The following is a 16,399-nucleotide window of genomic DNA, read 5'->3' as shown; positions in this document are numbered from 1 at the left end:
GGTTTCTTTCTCAGAAATCTTCGGACACACGTTGCCCCCCAACCTGGGCTCTGTTTGATTTTAGACAGACATGCTTCCATCGATAGTGCGTACAACAATCCAGCAAACGGGTGGCAAAAGCCACCTTCAAGGCATGTTTATTGTATTCGACATATCGCACAAAATTTCATGCGAGAGATAAGGGATAAGGTTCTTCGGAAGACTCTTGTCAATGCTGGATATGCATTGACTCAACCGACGTTCCAATATCACCGACATGAAATTGTATCGTCAAATCCAGATGCAGGCAGATGGATAGATAATCTAGCTAGAGAGAAATGGACCAGATCATACGACAACAGGCAGCAATGGGGGCACATGACTATGAATCTTGTGGAGTCTATGAATGGAGTTTTTAAGGGCATCAGACACCTTCCGATACTGTCTTGGTGCAAGCAACATACTATAGGATGGCTTCTCTTTTCGCACGAAGAGGTGAGCGTTGGAGTGCTGTTTTAGAATCCGGACAAGTATTCAGCGAAACTTGCGTCAAATTCATGAAAGAACAATCTGCCAAAGCCAACAGCCACAATGTTACATCTTTCGACCAATTCAACCGGACCTTTAGTGTCAAATATACAATTGACCATAACGAGGGCCTTCTGAGACAACAATACAGGGTTCTTACAGACGAAGGGTGGTGCGACTGTAGAAAGTTTCAAGCCTTTCGCATGCCATGCTCTCATGTAATAGCAGCATGTTCGTATGCGCACCAAGATCCGTTAGCACTTTTATCTCCCATTTACAAGGCGGAGACCTTGCTCGGAGTATACAAAAATGCATTTCAAGTGATGGCAAAGGAGGATTATTGGCCTGCGTATGAGGGGGACGTGGTTTGGCATAATGACAACATGCGGAGAAAGAAAAGAGGTCAACCAAACAGCACACGCATCAGAACCGAAATGGACGATCATGAAAAAATGGTACGAAAGTATGGCATATGTCGTGAAGTCAGGCACAATAAAAATACTTGTCCTAATCGTGGAGTAACATCCACCAACAATTATTTGTATGTCATGTGTTTGTACTACTAATATTTTTGTAGTTGTATTTGTACTACTTATGTATTTGTATTTTTATTTGTACTACTTATGTATTTGTATTATCTTTTATTAAATCAAGTAGTTATGTATTTGTACTATCTTTAATTGAATTAACTACTCATGTATTTGTCTTGTAGTGAAGTTGTCTTCATGATCCGTACTGTCCGTCTGTATTTTGGACAGGCAAATACGCATGCTTTCGTCTAGTCACGTCAAGTCAGACGTTGATCAGTGTGCTTGCATTTATCATTTAATTTAGGCGTGCTTGTAAACAGTACGCAATATTACTCCTTTTCTACCCACTACTATTATAAATTAAGGGCTCCTAGGGTTGAATGCATACACAGAAACACAAACACCATACACCAAACACATACACAACAATGAAAGCTCGCATTAGGCCAGACGGATCGCATCAGAAGGAGCGGGCATGTCATATACTCTACAGTGAAACCCCCCATGCCGGTAATGTTTTGGAATATCAATTTCGTGGCCCAACTCAAGAGGACTCTCCTGAGGTTTTTAGAAGGGGAGTACCAACCCGGCGAAGAGATAAGAAGTATCAAGAGACTTAGAATAAGGGGTGGTGTTGTCATCGGAGAAAAAGAACGCTGGTGGGAGAATATGAAATACGACATGGATTGCACTCGAATGATGCATGGAACAGATGACATCGTTTTAACCGTTGTGATTTCTTAGATGTTTTACTTTAATTTATTTTCTGTTAGCGACCTTCAATGTACCTTTTAATTAATGAATTAATGTTTTCTATCAAAATATTTTTTCCTTGACAACTACCCGGTTAAGTTCATGACAACAAATATGGAAGAAAATGTGAGAAACGGCTGAGAAAATGTGTGGAGATAAGCCCTAACACATAGTTTCTCTATTTAAAAAAACAAAAAAAAAGAAAGAAACTTGCACCTAGGCGCCACCCCAGGTGGCTTATTAGTTCTGGAAGAACTAAGGCGCCACCCCAGGTGGCGCATAAGAAGAAAATATAAAACGTTGGCGCCAAGGGAGGTGGCTCCTATGTGTAGGGCACCTCCCATACCTGGTCACCCAGGTAATTTTCCCCAAAACCTGGTTTTTTGGATAAATTTTTTTTAAACCTAGTTATTTGTATTTTTTCTATTATGATACTACCGTTGCTGCAGAAAGCACCGTATCTTATCTTTAGTTTTTTGTTTAAATTATTTATTATATTAAATGTAAAGTTAGTGTATATTATGTGATTAGTGGGACCCATTTTAGAGTTTTAGATGGATAGTATGGATATTAACAAATTTTAATTGAGTGGTTTAAATAATTGAGAAGTGTGAAATAATATATTATATTAAGTGGGGTCCATTTATACCACTAAATTAGGTGGTATGGATGTTGATGCTTATAAAATCCAAAATTTGAATTTACCAAACCCTTTAACCATATTTGCTGACTGGGCATTGACTTGCTGGATGATGTGGCAAAAGGGTTATATAATTGCACAAAACATCAACAAACATGAAAATAAACCTTAAACTCATGAGTGAAGAAATGTTGGATATAAAAATGGTAACCGCCACCGCCAAGACCCGCCATGTCACCACCTTCACAGATCGTGACTGGCATAAATTCCATTCTCTTTTATGCTCCAGTGCTGTTCCAAAGTATGGGATTCGACGGACATGCTTCCCTCTACTCCTCAGCTTTGACCGGCAGCGTTCTTGCTTGCTCGACATTCCTTTCCATTGCAACAGTTGATAGACTGGGAAGGAGAGTTCTTCTCATCAACGGTGGGATACAAATGATCATATGTCAGGTAAGAAAAATTTACTTCTCAAACAAATCCTAATCATATTTTAACGATCCCTACCATTAAGGATCCTCCAAGTATTAAAAGATAAAGCCAAGTATTTGATCTCTTTAATTTATATTAACGTAATTATTTTGGATGAGATAATAATGTTAAGAAAATGCTCCTTCTGCTTTTGCCTCTATTGATATATTTAACTTGGACGTACAAGTTTATTATTTGCTAATAGGTGCTAAGGTTTGAGGGTGGGATTGATATGTTTTGGAACAAGAAGACGTACATATATATAGAATGTGGCTAGCTTTCCTCTGCATCAAGTTCTAAAATTTGAAATTCTTTTAATATGACTAAGTATTAATTCATATGGTTTGAAACTTGAAGGTTGAAACAATCAAACTTGTTAATTGGGAACCAAAACTAAACTTGAAAACGAGTATTGTATTATTATTGTTTGATAAATAATTAAACATTCAAGTATGATGTATATATATATATATATATATATATATATATATATATATATATATATATATTAGTCTAATTAACCATTCAAGTATGATATATAAACATTCAACGGGAAATAATTAGTCTAATCTACTGCATGGCAACTTATTTTATTTTTGTTTTTTCACATAAACAAACTATAGTTGCAATAATTCTAGGGCGCAAGTTTGGGGAAAACCAGGCATTGTCAAGAGGCTATTCAATATTGGTAGTAGTTGTGGTTTGTCTCTTTGTTGTAGCATTTGGATGGTAGTGGGGGGCCCTTGGATGGACAATTCCAAGCGAGATATTTCTGTTGGAAATCCGTCCAGCAGGGCAGAGTATCACAGTTGCAGTAAACCTTTTGTTTACTTTCGTAATTGCTCAACAATTCCTTGGTCTTCTCTGTGGATTGAAGTTTGGGATCTTTCTCTTTTTTCGCCTGCTGCATTGTCGTCATGACCGTTTTTGTTATGTTGTTCTTGCCTGAAACCAAAGGTATCCCATTGAAGAGATGGCATATATGTGGATGAAGCATTGGTTATGGAAACTGATACTACCTGAAGACGAGTTCTAATTCAGTTCAGTTCCTACCATTAACATTACATTACAGAAATAAATTACATGAATAAAAGATGTTACATCCAAGATCGTCGTAGCAGAAAAGATTAGGCATACCCAGATAGGCACTGAGACAAGCAATAAAATTCTAAAACTTAAGCTTCTCTCCTTATCACATTGCCAGGACTCAGCTTCTCTCCTCTCTTGAGAATCTTCACCTGACCCATCACAAGATTCAATCCAGGGTGTTTCACAGTGCAGTTTCGATCACCCCCGGAGTGAGTACGATTTTCATAGTGTTTGCCCTAAGCCATAGAACATGCGTAGTTGACAACCAGTTTTCCATCAAAACCAAATTTCTGAAAAAATGGGGAGGAACAAAGAGAAAAGCAATAGCATAATAAAGACTTTGAATATGATATTAGGTTAATATTATTGCCACATCATCCAGCAAGTCAAAGCGCAGTCAGCAAATATGGTAAAAGGGTTTGGTAAATCCAAGTTTTTGGTTTTATAAGGGCAATTTAATAAAATAAAAAAACTTCAGGGGGCGTAAACCAAAACTCGCTATAATGATAGGGGGCTTAATATATTTAACCCTTAATTTAATTACACTATTAATTTTTCATTTTTTTATCTCTTGTTTTAAAAATAAAAATAGAATATACAAAGTAACGATTTAATAATCTAGCAATGAAACGCTTGGGTCCTGAGAGTGTGCTCCTCTCAAGATCTCAGGTTCGAAATCTGCTAGATATAAATTGTTTATTAAAAAAACAATTTAAACAATTTTATAGTTGTGAATTGTGAAAAAAAATTGCAATAACCAGGATTTTGAAAAAAATATACATTAATAACCATGTTTTGGAGATAATTATATAAATAATTAGGTTTCAAAAACAACTCAAACGTGCACGTCATCTCAGACCAGGTTTTGAAAAAAATATACATCAATAACTATATTTTGGAGATAATTACGCAAATAACTAGGAGGAATAAACACCTTTACTTTTTGACTAGTACAAATATATTTCTTCATTTTGCTTCTAGAAACTTGAAGTTTGTTTTTTTGTGTCTTAAGAACTCTTTGAATTTTTGAAGCATAAGTCTCATATATTTATTGATCTTGTTTTCACGGTCTTCATCTTCTAATTCCATGTCTTTGATGTTAGTATCTTTTAGAGCAATACTTTTCCTCTTCTTCTTGTCACCTTCTTCATCTTCAGCAAGTCTCTTTAGTTCTATCTCATGCTCCTACAATTTACCCAAAAGTGTGTGTATTCGTAGTTGATAAATCTCTAGATTCGCAAATCGCAATGAATTTATATTGTGAACTACAGTTTAGGCATCTAAGAATTTTCACAACCAATTCCTCATTTAAAAAATATCCCAAAGATCTCATATGACTCACGATATGGCTAAATCGTGTTTGCATTTGACCGACATTCTCTTCAGGTTTCAATCATAAAAGTTTATACTCTTGGGTTAATGTGCCCAAAATTTATCTCTTTACCTCAATAGTTCCTTCATGGGTAATTTGAAGGATTTCCCACATTTATTTTGCAATCTTGGAGTGAGAAACTCGTAAAAACTCATCAAGACCAAGCGTGGTAGTAATGACCGTTTTTGCTTTCAAACTATACTGCATATTTTTATTTTTATCTTTGGTCCAATTCATTTCAAGTATGTTTACTACAACACCATCAACTTTGTGTGTACGAACAAATGGGAATTCCTTCACAACCTTCCAAATACCACAATCCATCCTTTCGATGAAGAGCTTTCGTCTTCTCTTTCCACAAACTATACACTTATCTATTAAAGAATGAAGATTTATTTAGTGAATAGCACGAAGTCATTTCCTATCTTCTGAGACAGTTAGTCTTTAACATGATTTAGGCTCTAATATCATTTGTCGATAAATTGACTCTAAGCACAAGAGGGGGTGAGGTATGATATTTAAAATCGATGATTAATTTTAATGTTTTCTTACTTAAAACAACAATTTGTATTAGTATTCTTCTGGACTGGGCCGACGCATAGCCTAAACACAACGAGAGGCCCAAATTCAGCCTGACCCAAGGGAAGGCCCAATCTAGCTCCTCGTCACTACGGCTTACACCTGCGCGTACACCGGGCATGTACCACGCTGGTGTTGTACCCCAATTTTTGACAACTGAGATCCCAACATATTCTAAATAGTAGGATCATTATCATTATCATTATCATCATGCATACATCATTTGCTAACCAAAAATACCAAAAAAATTATTGTTTGTTGATTGTGTTCTAAGACAGGAGGCTGGTCAAGAGGAGACTGAGCAATTAGGGTTTTGAGGCCCACAAAGGAATTCAAACATTTTCCTACGTTCAAATGGTCCTTCCATCGAAATCAAAGCCCAAGAATGGCTTAATTCAAGATTGACAATTGTCAAACTCATCTGGTGCCCAAATTAGGGTTTTGACCTAATTCAACTAGAGGGTTGACTTTTAATCAGGACATGGCTCCATGACTTAAAATATGATTCAAGGGTCTTTAATTCAACATTATAATACACTCACATCATTCATTTGAAGAGAAGAGCTTGATTCAATTGGAATCCACAAGATTGTAGTTCATTTGGAAAGAGTCAACTATGTAGGTCAACCTTTGACTTTTGAGGAAATTTGGCCAACCATGGACTTTTGAAGATCAAAATCATCAACATATGATTAATGAAGTCATTTGACCAATAAAAATCAAGAAAATTCATCAAGAATAAAAAACTTAACAAAAGTCAAAATTAGGGTTTTAAAATGATTTTGACCTCATTTTGGGAACTTCAAATTTCACCTACAAACTCAAAAATCTCCCAACATGAAAGTTGTAGATATTGATCAAACAACCAACTTTGTCCCTAAAAGCATTTCATCAAAAAGTGATTAATTTGAGAGATATTGGATTAAGAAGTTTATGTTCAAAAAAACTTAGAAACTTTAAGTGTTTTCACTTGAATTTCTTCCAACTTTGTGACCATTTTTCACCATGATCCAAAAGGATTTTTAGAAAACTTTTAACAAGTGGATTGAAGTATGTAGCAAGGGATTTCCGAAGAGACCATTAGCATGGAATTTCATTACTTGAGCTAGGAGATATGATTTTGCAAAGAGAGCTCCATGGCACTTGAATTTCAAGCATGAACATGAAGAACAAAGTTTGAATTGGATTCAATTCTGAAGGAATCTTCAAAGTACAGGTCCTATAACTTGTTTAAGACACCAAACTCAGAAGATTACAATCTCTTTTGAGCTATGATCTGTCATACCCCAATTTTTGACCCTAAGATCATACATCATTTGCACCTCAATCATTAATCAAGAGCTTCATTTTGGAGTTCTATTTTTAGTGTGGTACTCACTTCATCTGAAAGGGGGGTCATCAGGCACCATTGTTTTTATACTTGTGTATATTATACTAACCAAAATACCAAAAATATTGCTTTGTTCTTTTGTTTGTTTGTGTTTTATAGGTACTAATCCAAAGCATCTACGAAACAAAGCATTTTTTAGCAAGCAATCGATTGCACAAGTAGAGCAATCGATTGCACTCACTTATTTTGCACCAGATTTGCATTTTGTCTCCTGTGCAATCGTTTGCACCAATAAGCAATCGATTGCACCCACTGTTTTTGCGCCAGATTTGTGCTTTTTGAAGAGCAGCAATCGCTTGCACCATTAGAGCAATTGATTGCACCAATGCAAAATGTGAAAAATGAAGGCAATTTTCAGCTTTTGAGGAGTGTGTCACCATTTTCATGTGTGGGGTGAATGTTCTATATTGCAAAATCAATTCTCTACATCATCTTGATCAAGTCATATCATGTACCCTCATTTGATGACAAGTACACCCTTGGATCATAATTTTGACTCCAAATTCATTTACCAAGCCTAATTTCATTTACCAAGCCTAACTCCAAACCACCACTAATCCCAAGCCTAAATCCTATAAAAAGAGGTCTCCACCTCTTCATTCAACAAGCTTTGATAGGCAAACTTACCTTGCTAGAATTTCTCTTGAATTCTTTTCTTCTCCAACTCACTCCAAAAACCACCTCACTCAAAGTTCATTTTCATAAAAGTTAGTAAGATTCACATTGAATCTTACTAATTTTTGAAATAAACCTTCATCCATTCACCCATTTCTTTCATTTTTTCATCATCAATTTTGGAAGATCAAAGCATTGATGTTTGTTCTTGAAGTGAATTTGAAGTTTTGAGCAAGAAAGTGGTAAATCTCTAGATCCATTCCATTCTTCAAGCTGTGATCTATTGTTGATTATGTTTTCTACACCTTTGGTGTTATATTGGTGTTAATTGCTTGTTATTTGATGGATTTTCGTGCACAAGTTGATCCAAGATCATAAGGTGTTTGGTATAATGTTTAAATAAGTTTTCTCCCTTTTGTTGCTGTTTTTTTGAAAAATTCCATAGTGCAATCGATTGCTCTCTATGTGGAATAGATTGCACAGTTGTTAAAATGCGCAGTTTTTGAAAATCAAAGAGGTGCAATCGATTGCACCATTAGAGCAATCGATTGCATGCTGACAGAATGCTGTTTTTTGCCTTTTTTAACTTGTTTTTGGTATCTCTTCTTCCTCAATTCATTAATATCAATGGATCTAGGATGTTGATAGGCTTGAAAGAACCAAATCCATAATATTAGATGAATGATATTAATGATAGTTTGAGTAATTTTATTTTAATGTAGTTCAATCTTTCTTCTTCTTTTTATTTTGGTCCATGAAAATCTTCAACATCATTTGAATTCTTTTGGATTCTAGATGAAGATGAGACCGCTACCTATTTTCTTTTCATGTGGTATTGCTTTCGGAGAAATATCTATTTATCGTTTCTCTCGCATGCATTAACACAAAAATTGTTGACCGGCCTCGTTGTAGGATGACTTCTATATAAGTCACTTGGCGATCTACTTAACATGGCGCAACATTTCGTGTCCCAAATAAAAAGATCCAATATGGAAGAGATTGTATGCGGTTGATTTAAGACTAATGGAAGTTTATCGTGTAGTCGCTATGATTTTATCAAGCTTCTGATAAACTTTCATTGAATTTAAATCCGAGATCATCATTCACTCACCATCAATCTTCATTACTAAAATTTCGATGATATACTTGACAAGTTTCAAGATGGTCATATTGCTAACAATTAACAATTGACTTTAATTTCCGCATTTCATTATATTGATCTTTATATTTCTCGCGTTATGCTTTATTTTATCATGTTTATGTTTCCGCTATTTTCCCTTTGTCCACTTGGACGTGTTTATGTTTTTGCTATTTTCCCTTTGTCCATTTGGACGTATTATTTATGTTTTTCGCCATTTTCTTTTTGTCCATTTGGACCATACTCTATTTTTGTGCTAAAACATTAATAAATAATTTAAAATCATAAAAAATACTTTAAGGCCCTATGGACTATTGGTTAATATCCCGAGCATTTTTTAGACCTGGACTTTTGGACTTAGCACCTCTGGACCTTGTTATTCTGTTGTTGTTTTGTCTGGCATTGGGTTGTTGTCTATTTATGTATGCAGGAATTTCCTCGAAAGTCCTTGATGGTTAATTCCAAGGCACTGTGATAAGGAATTCATCTGTACGCAGCCGTTACTCTGCCCGATTTTCGCCAGAATTTTATGATGTGTTCCAAAGATTTGGTGCAAGTGGTGCTAAAGATAATCAAGTTCATCTGGATCCCATAGTGGTAATGCGTTGGTTCAGTGTTGGTATTCCAAAGGATGGGAAATCTACCTTGACTCTTAATGTCAAGTGTTGGCTTCTTATTTTGGTTAGATCGTTCTTTCCTTAACCTTTTATTTTACACTCTAGGATAGCCTCTTTATCTCCTCCCCTTCTTAGATTTTCAAAATCTTCTCCCTTTTTCCAAAACCTTCTTATGTTTGTAAAACCTTTTTTTTTAAATCTTTCTTAAAAATATCTTTCGCCCTTATTGGCATTTCTTTCAAAGTTTAGACACGATTACTTGTTGTAGTGAGTTACGATACCCCACGATTTTGATATTGATTGATATGATGGAATCTTTTCCACTTGAGAGAGCTAGTGGCATACTTGTTGATTTTATCCAAGTTGGAGCCCTTCTTTTTTATTTGTGATGCAAAGAGTCCATCTATTCTCATGTTTAAGATCAATGGCTGAGTATTCTCTCCGACGTTGATAAAGTGTTTATTCCTTTTAAAAATCGTCCCTTTTAAGTGGAAATACATTAGCTCTGACTTCTCCATTGCACCGAAGAGGTATGTAGGCACAAGATGTAATGTCTTATCGAGCTTATTTTAAAAATTCAAACAAACATTTCCTTTGGCACACATAAACACAGATTTTTAAAAAGGTTCCTGTGGAGTACCATAGATATGAGGGGTGCTTAAAACCTTCCCCTTGTATAATCAAAACCCGTACCTAAGAACTTTGGGTTTATTTCGCTCTTTTCCCATTTCCTTTGGAAACAATAAAGCGCGATGACGACTTTCATTAAAATAATGAGTCGAGTCAATTAATGGCTCTGATCTCCGATTTTCCCCGCTATAGAAAAAATGGCGACTTCACTGGGGATCCGGTTTTTAAGTGTGTTAAGCCTATTTTTGTTTATCTGTGTGTTTTGTATCTGTATATATTATTTTGTGCTTTGTTTGTTTTTCTTTTTCTTTTTGGTGCTTGATGGTTCCTCTATGATGAGATAAGTCCTAACCCGGACTTGTGAGTAACTTGAGATAGGAAGTGGTAAGACCAATAGTTGCATGTTAGGAGCAATCATAAACATGAGCATCAAATGGTGGAACCCCAATCAGTGGAGGCCTCATGGAAGGTAGTAGTTGTTGTTACGAGCTATCGTAAGAACGCTATTACTTTCAATAGTCAGTGTCTGTAGATGCTGAATGGCCTAGAACCCTTTAACCCATCATAGCCCATTTTAGGATGTAACACAGAAACAAGTTCAAATACCAATTTGAGCTTGTTGTCATGCGATGCGACGCTCAGACGAGGCTCTTTTAGGAATGTTATTGGCGCCTGTAATACGGTGAACTGACTTTATCTGGTGTGTTACGGATAGCAAGAGTCGCCACTGACTTTTATTTTATCCAATAAGAAAGGCTAAAAGAACAGGAAAAGACCTTTTAAAAAGATTTTAAGTTCGGGGGGTAAGTTATACAAAGGGAAGGTGTAAGGCACCCTTTGTATCCATGGTTTTCCATGGGTTCTTAATTACTTAGCTCACTTGTTTGTTTGAATCGTTTGAAAAGATTGAGAAAAAGTTTGAATAAGAACTTTAGCTTGTAAATAAGCGTAGTCTTTTTGAATTTGATTTGAAAAGAGTGGGAAAAAGAGTTTGAATTTAGAGCAAGCAACTAGTAGCAACTACCCTAAGTTTTGAAATTTGTTCTTTTAGCTTTTCAGGGTGAAAGGGTCTATCTATACCATGAGAGGGCAGGAAGTCTTTCAATTGGATGTTTAAGGGTCATAGAGATATCGTTCGCCATAAGACTGTCCCTTGCCATAAAGAGGGCGGTTAGTCTAAGGGAAGGATATAATAGTCATTAATCTTTTTAGGCATCATGCGAGGATACCTTAGCAATTGGGACAATCATCTTTTACCGAGGCAACTTCGAGGGACTAGATGATTTTTAATCTTTATAGGCAACTTGCTTTAGTTATCCTCGGAATCGAGGGACTTTGACTATTATTTAGTATAATTAGAGGCAACAAGGTAACAAGCAACAAAGGCAACAAGGCAACGAGAGGAATTACCCTAAAGGTGTGTGTGTGGCACAATCACGTGGTTAACTTCGATGATATTTATCTTGTAATTCGTGATCTAATTCAGTTCAAGGTTGCACTCCCTAGGGTTACTAACCATAGCAGAAAAGTAAAGCACTTTAAATGTCCTACGCTATTACAATAAACACCTGCGGGGATGGGGGAAATTAAAACCTAACCTATTACAATAAAACCCTTATAGGGTAACGGAAAAATAAAGGCAGAAAATTAATTTGAACATCTTCAGCCTTGATCTTCCTCGAACCTCCGATTGACTCTGATCATCTGAGAATTAAACGGATAATAATAGGGAGTTAGCGTATTACAGATTCATTAACTATGGAGGCAAACCCTATTTTAATTCAAAAGGAAAAATAAAAATAAAATGATGTTAAATAAAAACTTAGCTTTTTTGGTATGGCGCGTACTCGGAAGAATCCTGATTAATCCTGAAAATTAGGCACAAAGAAGAAAAATGTTAGTGCATTAGTGATCTAATGACAAACCTCGCAACTCTGATTAGGGCACAAGTTAACCATGGTTAATAGAAGAAACAAGTAAAAACCTAGACTAAGGTTAATGGACAACACCTACCAATAACAGTGATTAGTGATCAGGATAAAATCAGGGTTTAAGGCATAAAATAAATTTAATTGGCCCAAAAATTAAATTATTACTCTAACATAAATGTTAGTTCAAAAAACCTAAAAAAACGATTATTTCTAATATTATGAGGAAAATCGAGTTTTTTTTATTAAATAGCATAAAAACATTTTTTGTAATTATATAAGAAAAATTATTATTATTAAAAAGAATTTGGAGTAAATAATAAACTAAAAAAGGGAATAAATAAATAACTAAAAAGAATTATGCAATAGAAATAATAAAAAAATTTAGAAAAAAACTTAGCTGGGATCAGATGTGATGCAGCTTGGAGGTCTTTAGTGCACTAGCGTATCCATCTGCGTTGGATCCTGGGAGAGAGAGAGAGAGAGAGAGAGAGAGAGAGAGATCTAATGGCTGATACTTGAGGGCTCATCATGATCCCTCGTGGGAGTGGCACGTTGGATTTGGGAGCATAATTATGTAAACAAATTAGTTAAAAATAGAGAGGACGCTGGGAGTCGAACCTGGTCCCTTGAGTTACCAGTAACATCAGATTGACACCTGCGCCATGTGTTTCGCTTGTCATTGAATCAGAGCCACTTAATCATATTCCATCACGCGTTTCTCTTTTGAAATTCAAATGAAGTCAAACAGTGGGGCCCCCATGGATGCACGTCTTCCAATGAATGATGGAGAGAGAAGTCTGCCGCTTTGACTCACCAATGATAATGATGGAAAGCGCCACGTATGCTTCGTCTGGTCTCCATGAATTGCAGCGGCGCCGGAGTCAAACTCCGGTCGCCTTCTCCGGCGAGGCTGAACTTCAAAAACCTGCAAACGTCAAAACGAAAAAGCCAAAACCACCCAGATCTACTAAAAGCGACGCTGCGAGTTCATTGGAATGGTTAGTTTTCAAAAATAACAAACGTTTCTACGAGAACTAAGCTCCATAAGCTCTATACCGTAATCATGGCAAATGATCAAAACTACACTAAAAATCCTGAACGACGACTCAAAATCATTCTAAACTTCAACATGAAAATGAATAGAAGCCTGTAATTGATTCATGAGGCCCGAATTAAAGATTTCAGATTTGAAAGCCTTACCACCATGAGGTTCTTGGATGGACCCGATTTGCTACGCTCTGGACTTTGAGAATGACCAATAATGAGTACTGTGATCACCAGGAGTATGATTCAACGTTCAGAATTGAGTGAGAGAGGCCATATTGGGAGATCCACTTTGCCCCAGTTTCTTGACTTCTTGCAACTTTGAGAAACCTATTTTTCTTGCCAATTTCGTCCCCTTGTATGTGATAATACTCAGAATATATATAGGCCTTGAGTTAGGTTTAGAACTTGAATAGCAAGATCCCTTAATTGGTGAAAAAATATTGAGAAATTATTTGATTCCATATTGCACCAATCATTTCTATTTTTGACTCTCCTATTATTTTGCACATATCTTCCTTAAATCATGGCCTTTAGATCAAATTTAATCAAGGAAAAAAAATTGATTCATTACTCATATTATTTTTTGATGATTTATTCAATTTTATTTGAAATTAAATGATTAAAATCAAATATAAACAAAATAATATCATGAAAATAATAATATATGGTCAATGGACTCCCTTTGGGCTTAAGATTTCGTGGATAGCCCAATAGTTATGGCCCAATACTTAAAAATACCAAAATCCTTCACTTAGGTTTTCATGCATTTTCTCAATTTTTGGCCAAGTTTAAGAGTGCATATCTCCCTCAATTTTTGTCATATGACCATGTTCTAGGACTTTTTGGAAAGTCCAAGATGTCCTTTAAACCCTCCTTTTTGTTTCATCTCATTTGGGTCTTCCACTCTCAAGTTATGAGCTTTGACCCAAAAGGTGTTTTTGTTGACCTTTTAAAGGGACCTATAATGTCTTGGATCATATCTCTTAAATGGTGCATTTTTAGCCTTGGCATGTGAGAGACAAAGTTGTAGAGAATTCAATTTCCTTAAAATTGAGCTTTGGATGGGAAATTTCTGATGTTCCATGTGGAAGTTATGGCTGGTCAAAGTTGGGTTGACTTTCTCCTTAAAACCCTAATTTAGAAACTCAAGTTCTTGATGATTTTGGAGCTTTCTTTGATGCATCATGATCAATCCTTGATCAAATGATGAATGATACTTCATAATGAGGATGTTGACCAAAATTCAGAAGTTTTGACTGTGGTTTGACCTTAGTTTGACTTTTAGGTCAACTAGTCGATTATTGATCGTTTGAACCATTGAGTGAGCAATCTTTTGAATCAAGGCTTGAAACTTGGCATGAGGATACTTTGAATCATATGAGATGACATGGAGTCCAATGGAGGTATCAGAACCTGACTTTCCTTTGAGAAAAGCAAAACCCTAGTTGGAGGGCTGTTGTTTAGGATAGTGTATACTCAGTCAAGCATTGAGACTTTGGTATTCAAATGAGCTTGAGCATGAAAATGTGGTGGGAAAATTTTGGGGTATGACAGCGCCCATGAGCAATTGTGTGAGCCGGTAGTATCCGATAGAAGACTGAAAACTCTGGGAACCTTTGTAGAACCCATTCGACAGGTACAAAATTCCTTAGAACACACCTTGTGGGATGGATAGACCCATGGCTCCATACTCGTGACGTCGAACCTTTGAACCTTGATTGTGTGATCTTTTGTGCTCTTGATTGTGGTTGATGCATAAACCATGCATTCATAAAAAATGTCCTTTACAAAGGTTTTCAAGGAACTTATATACTTTTTCTTTGTAAACATCACTGGTACCATGAATCAAAAGAGAAGTATTAAGAAGTACACCTTTAAGAATCCTAGTGTGAAAGAGTTGAAAGAGCTAGCATCTTTGGTTCCTAATCCTGACAACTTCAGAAAACTTTATGGGAAATTGATATATATTCTGAAGAATAAAGTAGATAAGGGGATTCTTGAGACTCTTGTGCAGTTTTATGACCCGGTTTATCATTGTTTCACATTTCCGGATTATCAGCTTATGCCTACTTTGGAGGAGTATTCGTATTGGGTTGGTTTTTTAGTTACAGATGAGATACCGTTCAGTGGTTTAGAGAAAGCTCCTAAGGTTGATGAGATAGCAGAGCTTCTTCATTTGAAGTTATCAGATGTAAAGGCGAATATGACTGAATAAAGAGGAATTTAGGGGTTAACTTCTGAGTTTTTGATTGGGAAGGCTTCTATGTTAGCTAGTAAATGAAATATGATCGTCTTTGAGACTTTTCTTGCCTTGCTCATCTATGGTTTGATACTCTTTCCTAACATTGAACACTTTGTTGATGTTAACGCTACTCGAATATTCATGATTGGGAATCTTGTGCCTACTTTTCTTGGGGAAACTTACCATTCTATTCATCATAGGACTAAGAAGAAAGATAGATGTATCAACGACTGCACTCCTTTGTTCTATAAGTGGTTTATTTTGCACTTACCTTATACTAGGAATTTCTTAAACAATCCTGATGGTATCAGAAAATCATGCCTCTTACTAATGGTAATATCACTTGGTACAATCATACTTATGATATTGGTGAGATTATTGATAGTTGTGGGGAGTTCTCCAATGTACCTCTTTTTGGTATACAAGGAGGGATCACCTACAACCCTGTTCTTGCTAGGCGCCAATTTGGATACCCTATGAGAGATCGACCTGTTAGTATTTACGTGTTAGGAATATTTTATCACAATAAGGATGGAGATTCAGATATGAGAAGTCGGTTTGTGCGTGCTTGGCACCATATTGATAGGAAGAGACATTTGGGAAAGAAAAAATGCATTGCTCTCAAGGACTACACTTATTGGGTTCAAGTTAGAGCTCGTACTCTTCAGATGCCTTATTTATTCGAGGAGCCATCTCTACCTGTTGCTCCACCATCATTTTCTGATGTTCCCATCGAGAATAGGGAGGAGTACCGAGAGCTCATGACTAGGATGAAGACAAAAGGGATACTTGGGAGAAGAAGTTTTGCGCTTCAGAGATTGAAACAGAAGAGTTGAAGAAATAGTTGA

The 16,399-nt window shown here is 36.1% G+C and overlaps 1 pseudogene; it reads left to right on the top strand.

The window, feature by feature from the left end:
• The first annotated feature begins 2,661 nt into the window (after nt 1-2,661).
• LOC131623118 (sugar transport protein 7-like) lies at nt 2,662-3,937 on the top strand (annotated as a pseudogene).
• Nucleotides 3,938-16,399: the final 12,462 nt, after the last annotated feature.

The sequence above is a fragment of the Vicia villosa genome, unplaced genomic scaffold, assembly GCF_029867415.1.
Source record: "Vicia villosa cultivar HV-30 ecotype Madison, WI unplaced genomic scaffold, Vvil1.0 ctg.000052F_1_1, whole genome shotgun sequence".
NCBI lineage: Eukaryota > Viridiplantae > Streptophyta > Magnoliopsida > Fabales > Fabaceae > Vicia > Vicia villosa.
The sequence above is the reverse complement of the archived record's forward strand: the minus strand, read 5'-3'. Positions and strand labels throughout refer to the sequence as shown.